The sequence below is a fragment of the Alosa alosa genome, chromosome 11 (assembly GCF_017589495.1).
Source record: "Alosa alosa isolate M-15738 ecotype Scorff River chromosome 11, AALO_Geno_1.1, whole genome shotgun sequence".
In the NCBI taxonomy this organism is placed as follows: Eukaryota; Metazoa; Chordata; class Actinopteri; order Clupeiformes; family Clupeidae; genus Alosa; species Alosa alosa.
The window spans coordinates 2,105,268-2,114,639 of record NC_063199.1 but is presented as its reverse complement, the minus strand read 5'-3'; the positions used below and the strand labels follow the sequence as shown (position 1 = coordinate 2,114,639).

At 39.2% G+C, this 9,372-nt stretch overlaps 1 protein-coding gene across 3 annotated transcripts in view; it reads left to right on the top strand.

Moving 5' to 3' along the window:
* The first annotated feature begins 323 nt into the window (after nt 1-323).
* wdr61 (WD repeat domain 61) overlaps nt 324-9,372 on the top strand; it is a 44,675-nt gene continuing 35,626 nt past the window's right edge. The window contains exon 1 of one of the 3 annotated variants that reach the window (XM_048257710.1): nt 324-447. The gene's annotated coding sequence lies outside the window, so the exon portion shown is untranslated. Of the gene's footprint in view, nt 448-1,714; nt 1,815-9,372 lie in introns of those variants that run through there. The other 2 variants (XM_048257711.1, XM_048257712.1) reach the window with 2 other exon arrangements.

Below are 9,372 nucleotides of genomic sequence, written 5' to 3'. Positions count from 1 at the left end.
TGAGAATAGGACATACATTTCTGAACAGTACTCTCTTTGTTTTAGGAAAACATCAGAAATGGATTGTGTTCTTGTCAGGAGCTGGAGACAGTGCATCATGTTATAATGTCCTGTAAAAACTATGATTCCCACAGACAAGAGTTGTTCAGAGATTTGAGAGAGATTGGAGTAGAAGATCTATCTCTAAAAGGTATTTTAGAAATAAGGTCAAGTGGGAGGGGAAAAATAATTTTAAATAGTTTTTAATGGATACTGGTTATTTATCAGAATATAGTGTAATGCATTAAAAGTCCTGTAGATGGCAGTAATGCAACTAGTTGGATGCTAGCTGCCGTTAAAATTCAAAGAAGAAGAAGAAGTTGTTGTTACCTGTAAGGAACACGCGCTGTGTGATCTGTATCTAACCCAGCTGTCTTTAAGTCAATGATCGAACCTTGTAACAAGCGGGTAAGTTGTAAGTTGCTCTTAATATGAAGCTAATAAAAATAGTCCTCCGATATGCGGGTAGCTTCTACATTTGAAATTATTCAAACAGTGAGACAGCATGTTTGTTTGCATTAGCACGAAAAAAGCGGGGAGAAGGCTAGCTAGCCGCAGTTAAGTTGTGAATTCAAACGAGTAGACCTAATTAAAAAGATGCTTAAGGAGCGCTTAGTAAATTACAGTGATAAAGGTGATCTGACATATGTAGAAATTAAACCATTGCAGGAGGTTCATGCAGGTTTTAATACCGCTGTCTCGCTATCCGGCAAAAGATTGTTTGGACGCCGCTATTTATGGATTTCCGGCTCCCATTGACTTACATTGAACACATGTAAACAAAGCGTCAATTATGTGCTCAAACTAACGCCGCTGACTTATGAAAACAACCATTCCACTTTGATACGAAACTACATAATTGTACAACATTTATACAACAAAAATCACAGAATTTGGATGAAGTAATGTGGAGAAATCTTATGCAAAGTGTCAACCCCTAACAATGTGCCCATTGCCCAAATTTATGGTCGACTAATGTCAGAGTAATGACATTGAAAAAGGTACCTTCATGATACACTTCAATTTATAAAGGTACGAAGTATAAAAAGAAAAACACAATTTATCAGATGGCTTACCCAAATAATTAGTATCACTTTTATTCGAGGGCACATCTATTCCCAGAACTATAATGGGTGTTAAATATTCCACAACCACTAGATGGCAGCATGACACAGCACATAAAGTACACATACGTGTCGCTGCGACCTGAAGGATGGCGTGGTTGAATATCCACTTCTCCTGCACTTCGGGTCCAAGAGCGGGTGAATTGTATGACCACCAGATGACGCCATTTCACTGCACCTCGGGCCTAATAGCTGCACATGTAAGTAATTAACTGGTACACGTAATAGGTTTATTCCACTGTATCAAAGAGTAACAAAGTTGTAGCAGCACAGCTGTTACAAGGATACAAGGAAGTTTATTGTCACATGAATATAGTTACTGGAAGTGAGAAATGCAGTGAAATTATGTCTGGTGTCATATATACACACACACACATACAGTATATCCATTGTATGTAATATTGCTTTACTAGCCTATTCTAATTTGGTTTGTTCTATTGACATGGAATGAATGAACAGGCACACGTGACTATGGAGTAGGTCTACTTCACAATTCAGATTTTCAGATGGTGCGTTGTGGCTGACAACGTCCCTAAAATCTCGAGTGTCTAAGTTTATTGCTGGCTCCTGGTTGCTGTAGTGCAATGATGTCATCTGCTGGCCGTGCGGCGCAATAGCGCCACAACATATGTAATTTCACTGGACATTACGGTAAAAATCTTGTTTTTCCTTACTAATATTCGTGTCATCCAGCTAACATATTGCTTAATGCTTTTGACATTTCGTTCCTTTATAAATTGTAATGTGATATAAAGGTAAGTTTTTGAATGTCATTACTCTGACATGTGAGGGAAAACGGCCACCGACGTGACCTGTTATACGGACAAGGGGAAATGCCATTAACTCGGCGTCACGCAGCAGGGATTTTCTTAATATCGATATTTCTCCACATTACTTGATCCAAATTCTGTAATTTTTGCTGGATAAATGTTGTACAAAAATGTAGTTTCGTATCAAAGTGGAATGGTTGTTGTCATAAGGCAGCGGCGTTAGTTTGAGCACATAATTGAGGTTTTGTTTACATGTATTCAATGTAAGTCAATGGGCGCCGGTATTTGGCCAATGGCGGCGCCCAAAGAATATTTTGCCGGATAGCGAGAGAGCGGTGTTTTAATGGCCAATTGAAAGTGACGTTTATGTGATGAATGGAGTCAATGGGAACCGTAGACTAGCGGTGACCAAAGAATATTTTGCCGGTGAAACACTCGATTTGGTTCCTCATGGAATTTGTGTTTCCCCTACGGAGAACCTGTTCACTTCCCATTGTCAGTACGGGCTGCCTATGGCAGAGCCAAGGGGGCAGGCGAATGTTCGGAGAGTGTAGACCAGGGGTCTCAAACACCCGGCCCACGGGCCAAATCCGGCCCGCGTCCTGCCCAATTCCGGCACGCGACGTATGACAAAATAATAATGTAATCCGGCCCTTGAGGCTATTAATTGCGACAAACAACGATACTGATTAAAATAGACGATAGATCCAGGTACGGGGACAAATCTCATTTGTAGGCCTACTCTGCTCCACTATGTGCAAGACATCCAGAGCTTGATTCAAACCCAAAATCGCTGCGCAAAGTTTTCAGGAAATACTTGTATTACACGGGAGAAACACAAAGACGTGCATTTGTAATGACGCGGAAGCGATGCAGGCCATAGTGTTGCAGAAATTGAAGCAGAAATTAAGCAGAAATAGCCAGGCCTACACCAAATGTTGAAAAACGTTCACGTGTGATGAAGTCTTAGGTAAGCTTATTCACCTATTCCAATTCTGAAGGAGAATATCCTTTTGGAGATTATTATCGTCTATGACAGTGATAGTCACGGTGCGTCTGTGAATGGAGGTGCGTGTATACAACGGTGTCCACTAAGCATACCATGCTTGTTTCGACCCTCTGCCCAACATAGCTTGGAGGTTGCAGTGGTAATCATGATGATAGTGTCCGTAATGGATGTGGTACAGACAGCAGGGCTAGTAGAAATAGGGCTCTAAAGAACTACAAAGTCACCCGCAATATGATGCGAACTTCTGGGTACTGCAGATTACCCGCGATAGGAACTGTTTGACCAGAATACTTTATTGTAGGCCTATATTGTAGTAATCTATTACTAAACCACAACATCTTAGGTGTTGTTATGTGGGTAATATGAAAAAAGGAAAGTAAACCTGCTTACATATGTTCATCCAGTATTTACTGAAAGGTGCATAATTTGAGGTGCTTGCCATCCAGTGACAAATTAGATGGGTAAATTTACCCCCTTCATAAACTTTTGTTTTACTCAAAGATTTTTACATTTACAGTAGGACTTTATCTCTGACCACTTTCAAGCCATGGCCTTTTAAATTTTGATATAAAAATCCAATGGTGTTGCTTTCTTAACCCTGATGCCTAGTTATGAGAGGAAATATTTTTATTTGGTGTGAAACACACACACACCTGTTTTTTATGTTTTTCATTTATTTTATAATTTGTATTAATATTTATTTTATCATTATTTTATTTATAGGCTAAGGTTGCTAGCACAGGTGTCTAAAACTAGATAAAAACACTTGCACTTTCTTTTTGCAGTTTTGTGTGGTATTTGAAAAAAAAAACATTGCATTTTCAGAAATAGCCGGCCCTCCAATCAGATGACGTTGGCAGAATTGGCCCCCAGCTCATTTGAGTTTGAGACCCCTGGTGTAGACACTATGGCAGATCTGAGGCTATATAGTAGACCAGTTCACCTAGCCATCCCCATTGAACCCCATTCAATTTGGCGCCACTTTTGACATCAAATAACATTACAGCTGAAGTGTTTTAAGCCTTTATATGAACTTTTTCTATTTTCGGAGTAATACAACATTGTTTGATTGGCGTCATAACCTCGTAACTGACTTACCAGCGTAATACACTTTTTCCGAAATCAATGCTAAAGTGATGTAATAGTCCCGCCCCTTCCGTTTGCCTCCATGGGACCTATCTTTCAAAAAAATTTAACGGTAGTCTATGGCGAAAAAGAAATTATTTTCTGGTCCCGGTTGACTTGTGCCTTGAATTACCCATATGATGTTTGTCAATATTAAAGACAAATTTTCATGTAAAGACATTTGCAGTTTGTTTCGTAACTATTGAATTACAACATTGTGAAAGATCGTAATTCCAACGACTACAAACCCATCAGTCGCGCTAGTGACGTTAGCTCATTCACAGCCACACTAGATTGTACAAGCATACCAGCAACAGGTCTTAATTGGGCTTTCCTTGCCGAAGAAAATACCATGAGTCCATAGACTCTACATTACATACTGTTAAGTGACATAGCAGGCAGCAAGATGCAACCATTAACTAGCATAACAGCTCTTATCGTTTCATTACGTTGGTGACGTACATCGTTCGAGACGAGAGATGTTGTCCACTGAGTGGATTCGCACAAAACCTACATAACTTTTGAAGTCTATCGAACAACAGTACTTTCTTGACGTGAAAAATTATCTTTTAAATTCACACACATCATATGTGAAGTTCGTGGCACAATTCAAACTGGATCAAAAAATTGTTATCTCTGGACCAAAAAATTGTTATCTCTCCATTAACTCCCGTTCATCTTTTTTTTGAAAGTTAGGTCCCATGGACCGGAAGTAGAAGGGCGTGACTTCGGCTCTCTATAGGCATACAGCCAAAGCAGGTGAAAGCGTCGCACAGGAGCAAGATAACCGTATTCTCTGGATAAGAACGAAAGCATCGGAGCACAACATTTCAGCGAAGTTTTGATGGATTGACAGTAACCTAGGCTATGAATGTGGCGAGTGCTGTTTATATTAAATCACATTTATCTACGAACAACTAGGACATTTAGAACAGTAATGTAGACATGGTGGTAACGAAGTAAGTGGCTACATACCCAATCTCTCGGTGCAGCGATCACAAGAGTTACACAAGTCAGACTACGTGCCTATGTTACATTTACGTCCCCTGAGCCTGCACAGAAAGCCTCGTCAACCAACAGGAAACGGTTGAAATTTGCTTCACCTGCCTCGATTGACGTCTACGTGATGACTCTGTCCATATCTTTTACTGTCTATGGGCAGAGCCAAGGGGGCAGGCGAATTCCCGGAAGTAGAAGCATCGATGTAGCGGTGGTTATCAACTCTCTGCTAACCCCATAGAACGGCCATTCATTTAGGATTTTTTTGAACTCCCATAACTTCATATAACATATATCATGTGCCGATATTTTAGCTTCTGTGTCATCTACATAAAAAATAAAAGGCAAAACAAGACTTGACTACCCAAATGCGTAACGTTAGGTTCCCGTAAGAACAATGTTTAGCATGTCCGGTTGAAGGGAAGCTAACGCACTGAAGGGAGATAACCGTATTGTTTGGATAAGAAGCGTAGTCCAGCCAGCACGGAAACTCGTGAACAAAGCTATGTAGCCTACAATAGCATTGTATGTTAAGGTAAAGCATAGAGGCAAGTAAACCTAATGAAAAACATTAGTTTTACCGTTAGGTCTAACGATAATCATTTCAGAGGTTTTCGATGGATTGACCGTAGGTCAGAAAAGTGGAAAGAAGATTAGCTTCAAGACTAGAAGCTATAACTTTTTTGTTTTGTTTTGCCATGACTGTTTTTGAAGATGATCATGTGTGGTAGTTTCAACATTAACACGACTTGATATTACTTGTGAGGATGATATTAATAATAATACATAAATAAATGTTTAACTTTGATGACTTTGAAGGCAAAGGAAGTGTGAGAAGAATTTCTGTGTATCTATCATACGAGTTACAAGATTCAGTTCGATGGCTAACGTCACGAAGTTAAGTGCAAGTCTGCGCAGTACTGGGGGGACCAACTGAAAAATGACTCAGTGCCCTCCCATTGAGAGTGACTGAGTCTGTTCGTCCATTTCTTTTACTGTCTATGGGCAGAGCCCGTCTACGGAGAGCCTTGGCACTTCCTATCAAGCCTCATTGTATCGAAATTGGTTGCAGTTCCATTAGAATTGACCTTTCGCGAAGTCCCGCCCCCCTTAGTTACTGTTAGTCAAGTCAAGTCAAGTCAAGTTTATTTATATAGCACATTTCATACACAGAGGTCATTCAATGTGCTTTACATAAACAAAACCAAACGATAATAGCAAATAAAAGCATAGAAGGGCAATATAGTCAAAGAATAGTTAAAAGGTAAAGATCATAATAAAAAGAAAACATAAAACACAAGGTAAAAATCATTTAAAAATAAAGAATAATTAGTAAGCAAAACAAAGGCAAAAGTAGTAAAAAGTAATAAAAGACAAAGTAGAATAATTATCGAGGCAGATTCAGAATTTGTAACTCGGCACAGTTAGCAGAAAGCGTCTGAGAACAGTTTGGTCTTAAGTCTAGATTTAAAACTGGCTACAGTTGGGGCCTTTTTAATGTCAATCGAAAGTTGGTTCCACAGCTGAGCCGCATAGCAGCTAAAAGCTGCTTCACCATGTTTAGTTCTAACTGTAGGTTTTACTAGCAGGTTTTTCACCTGGGACCTGAGAGGACGAGAAGGTGTGTACTGCTGAAGCATGTCTGACAAGTATTTAGGTCCTGCTCCATTTACTGATTTATAAACAAGCAATAGTGCTTTAAAGTCAATTCTGTGACTTACTGGAAGCCAGTGCAAGGACTTAAGAATTGGAGTAATGTGGTCAGTTCTTTTAGTTTTAGAGTCCTAGCTGCTGCATTTTGTATCACCTGAAGCTGTTTAATAGTCTTTTTAGGAAGGCCTGTGAACAGTCCATTGCAGTAATCAACCCTGCTGGAGATAAATGCATGAATGAGTTTTTCTAAGTCATGTTTTGACATCAGCCCTCTGAGTTTGACAATATTTTTGAGGTGGTAAAAGCTGATTTAGTTATCGCTTTCATGTGGCTGTTGAAATTTAGATCACTGTCAATTAATACACCAAGGTTTTTAACAGTATCCTTTGCCTTCAACCCTTTTGTGTCAAGGAGAGTGGCAACCCTAAGTCTTTCCTGATTTTTACCAAATATAATTACTTCAGTTTTTTCTTTGTTCAGCTGAAGAAAATTTTGAGACATCCAGGTGTTGATTTGTTCTATACACTGACACATAGATTCAAGAGGACCATAGTTGTTTGGTGATAGAGCTAAGTAAATTTGTGTGTCATCTGCATAGCTATGATATGAAATCAAATTATTTTGAATGATTTGTCCAAGTGGGAGCATATAGAGGTTGAATAATAGTGGCCCCAAGATCGACCCTGGGGAACACCACAGGTCAAGGGCGTTGGTGTTGAGGTACAGTTTCGATGGCAACAAAGAAGCTCCTTTCTTGTAGATATGATTTTAGCCAGCTGATAACTATGCCTGTAAATCCAACCCAGTGTTCTAGTCTGTGTAGTAAAATATTGTGATCAACAGTGTCAAATGCTGCACTAAGGTCCAGTAGCACTAGGACTGATGTTTTACCTGAATCTGTGTTGAGGCTTATGTCATTGGAAACTTTAATGAGAGCTGTTTCAGTGCTGTGATTTGCCCGAAAACCAGACTGAAAGTAATCAAAATACCCATTTGATGTTAGGAAGGTGGTTAATTGATTAAAGACTACTTTTTCAATAATTTTGCCAATAAAAGGTAGATTGGATATGGGCCTGTAATTGTTTAGCATGGAGGCATCCAGGTTATTCTTCTTGAGAAGTGGCTTTACAACAGCTGTTTTCAGTGACTTAGGAAAAGTGCCAGACAGCAATGATACATTTACAATTTGAAGGACATCCGCCGCTATGAGGTGAAAAACAGTTTTGAAGAAATTGGTAGGCAGAGTGTCTAAGACACATGTGGAAGGGCTGAGATTCTGTACCGTTTTTCAAGTGTTTCGTAGTCTATCAAGCTGAACTCTGACATCAAGTTTAGTTTCCCTCTGTTTGTTGCTGGAAGTTCAGGTTGTTGAATTTGTAATTGAGCAGATATGTTGAGTCTGATTTTGTCAATTTTACCTTTAAAAAAAGATGAAAACTCATTGCATTTATTAGTTGATAGAAGTTCAGGTGCTAATTGTGAGGGGGGGATTTGTTAACTTATCAACAGTTGAAAATAGAATAATGAAAGTGTTATTTGAACTTCTATTGATAATGTTAGAAAAAGAAAGACTGTCTTGCTTTGCATATTTCAGAGTTATATGTGCGGAGCATCTCTTTATGGATTTCATAGTGGATCTGAAGTTTGTATTTACGCCATTTTCTTTCAGTCTTCCTACACTCTTTTTAGAAGTTTAACTGCTGGATTTTGCCTCCATGGTGCTTTCTGTTTGTCCTTAACTTTCTTGAATTGTAATGGAGCAATGTCATCCATAATGTTTGCCATTTTTGCATTAAAGTGATCAAATAAGTCTTCAGAGTCTGACAGTTGACTTGACTTTAGTGAAAGTGCTTGCTCAAAGAGAGCACTTGTCTGATCATTATGATTCTCCTTTTACCATCATAGCTGTGTTTTGAGTGTGTGGGGACATAGACACATCAAAGAACATAAAAAAATGATCAGATAAGGCCAGGTCTTTAACAGCTGTAGAGACATCGAGACCCTTTGTGATAACAAGGTCGAGGGTATGGCCGAGGGAGTGTGTTGGCCCCTGTACATGCTGTGTTAGGGAGAAAGTATCGATTAGTGCAATGAATTCCTTGGCATAATTGTTTTCAGGATTATCCACATGCAAGTTTAGATCCCCTGATATAATAAGACAGTCATACTCTATGCAAACAACTGATAGCAGTTCACCTAGCTCTTCAAGAAAAACTTTAGCTGAATGTTTTGGAGGCCTGTAAATTGTCAGTAATAAAATCTGAGGAGAAGACTTAATGCATGCACACAGATATTCAAATGAAGTAAAGTCACCGAATGACGACTGATTGCACTGAAAAGACGCCTTGAAAATTGTGGCTATCCCCCACCTTTTTATTTGCTCTGGTAGCACTCAAAAAACTGAAGTTTGGGGGAGCTGATTCGATGAGAGTAGCAGCACTGTTTGCTTGATCTAACCATGCTAAGTCCGACAGCTAAGACCGGAGTAGAGTAGAACTTCAATGGTAGCTATAAGCCTGTCTGTAAAGTTACAACCCAAGAGGCTCTTTTACGGACCTGATTTCATTTAGAATCCGTTGAACAACTCCAGTATGCCATGGAGAAACATGTATTAAAATTAATATCTAGGTTTGTTGGGTGACAAACTTAGACT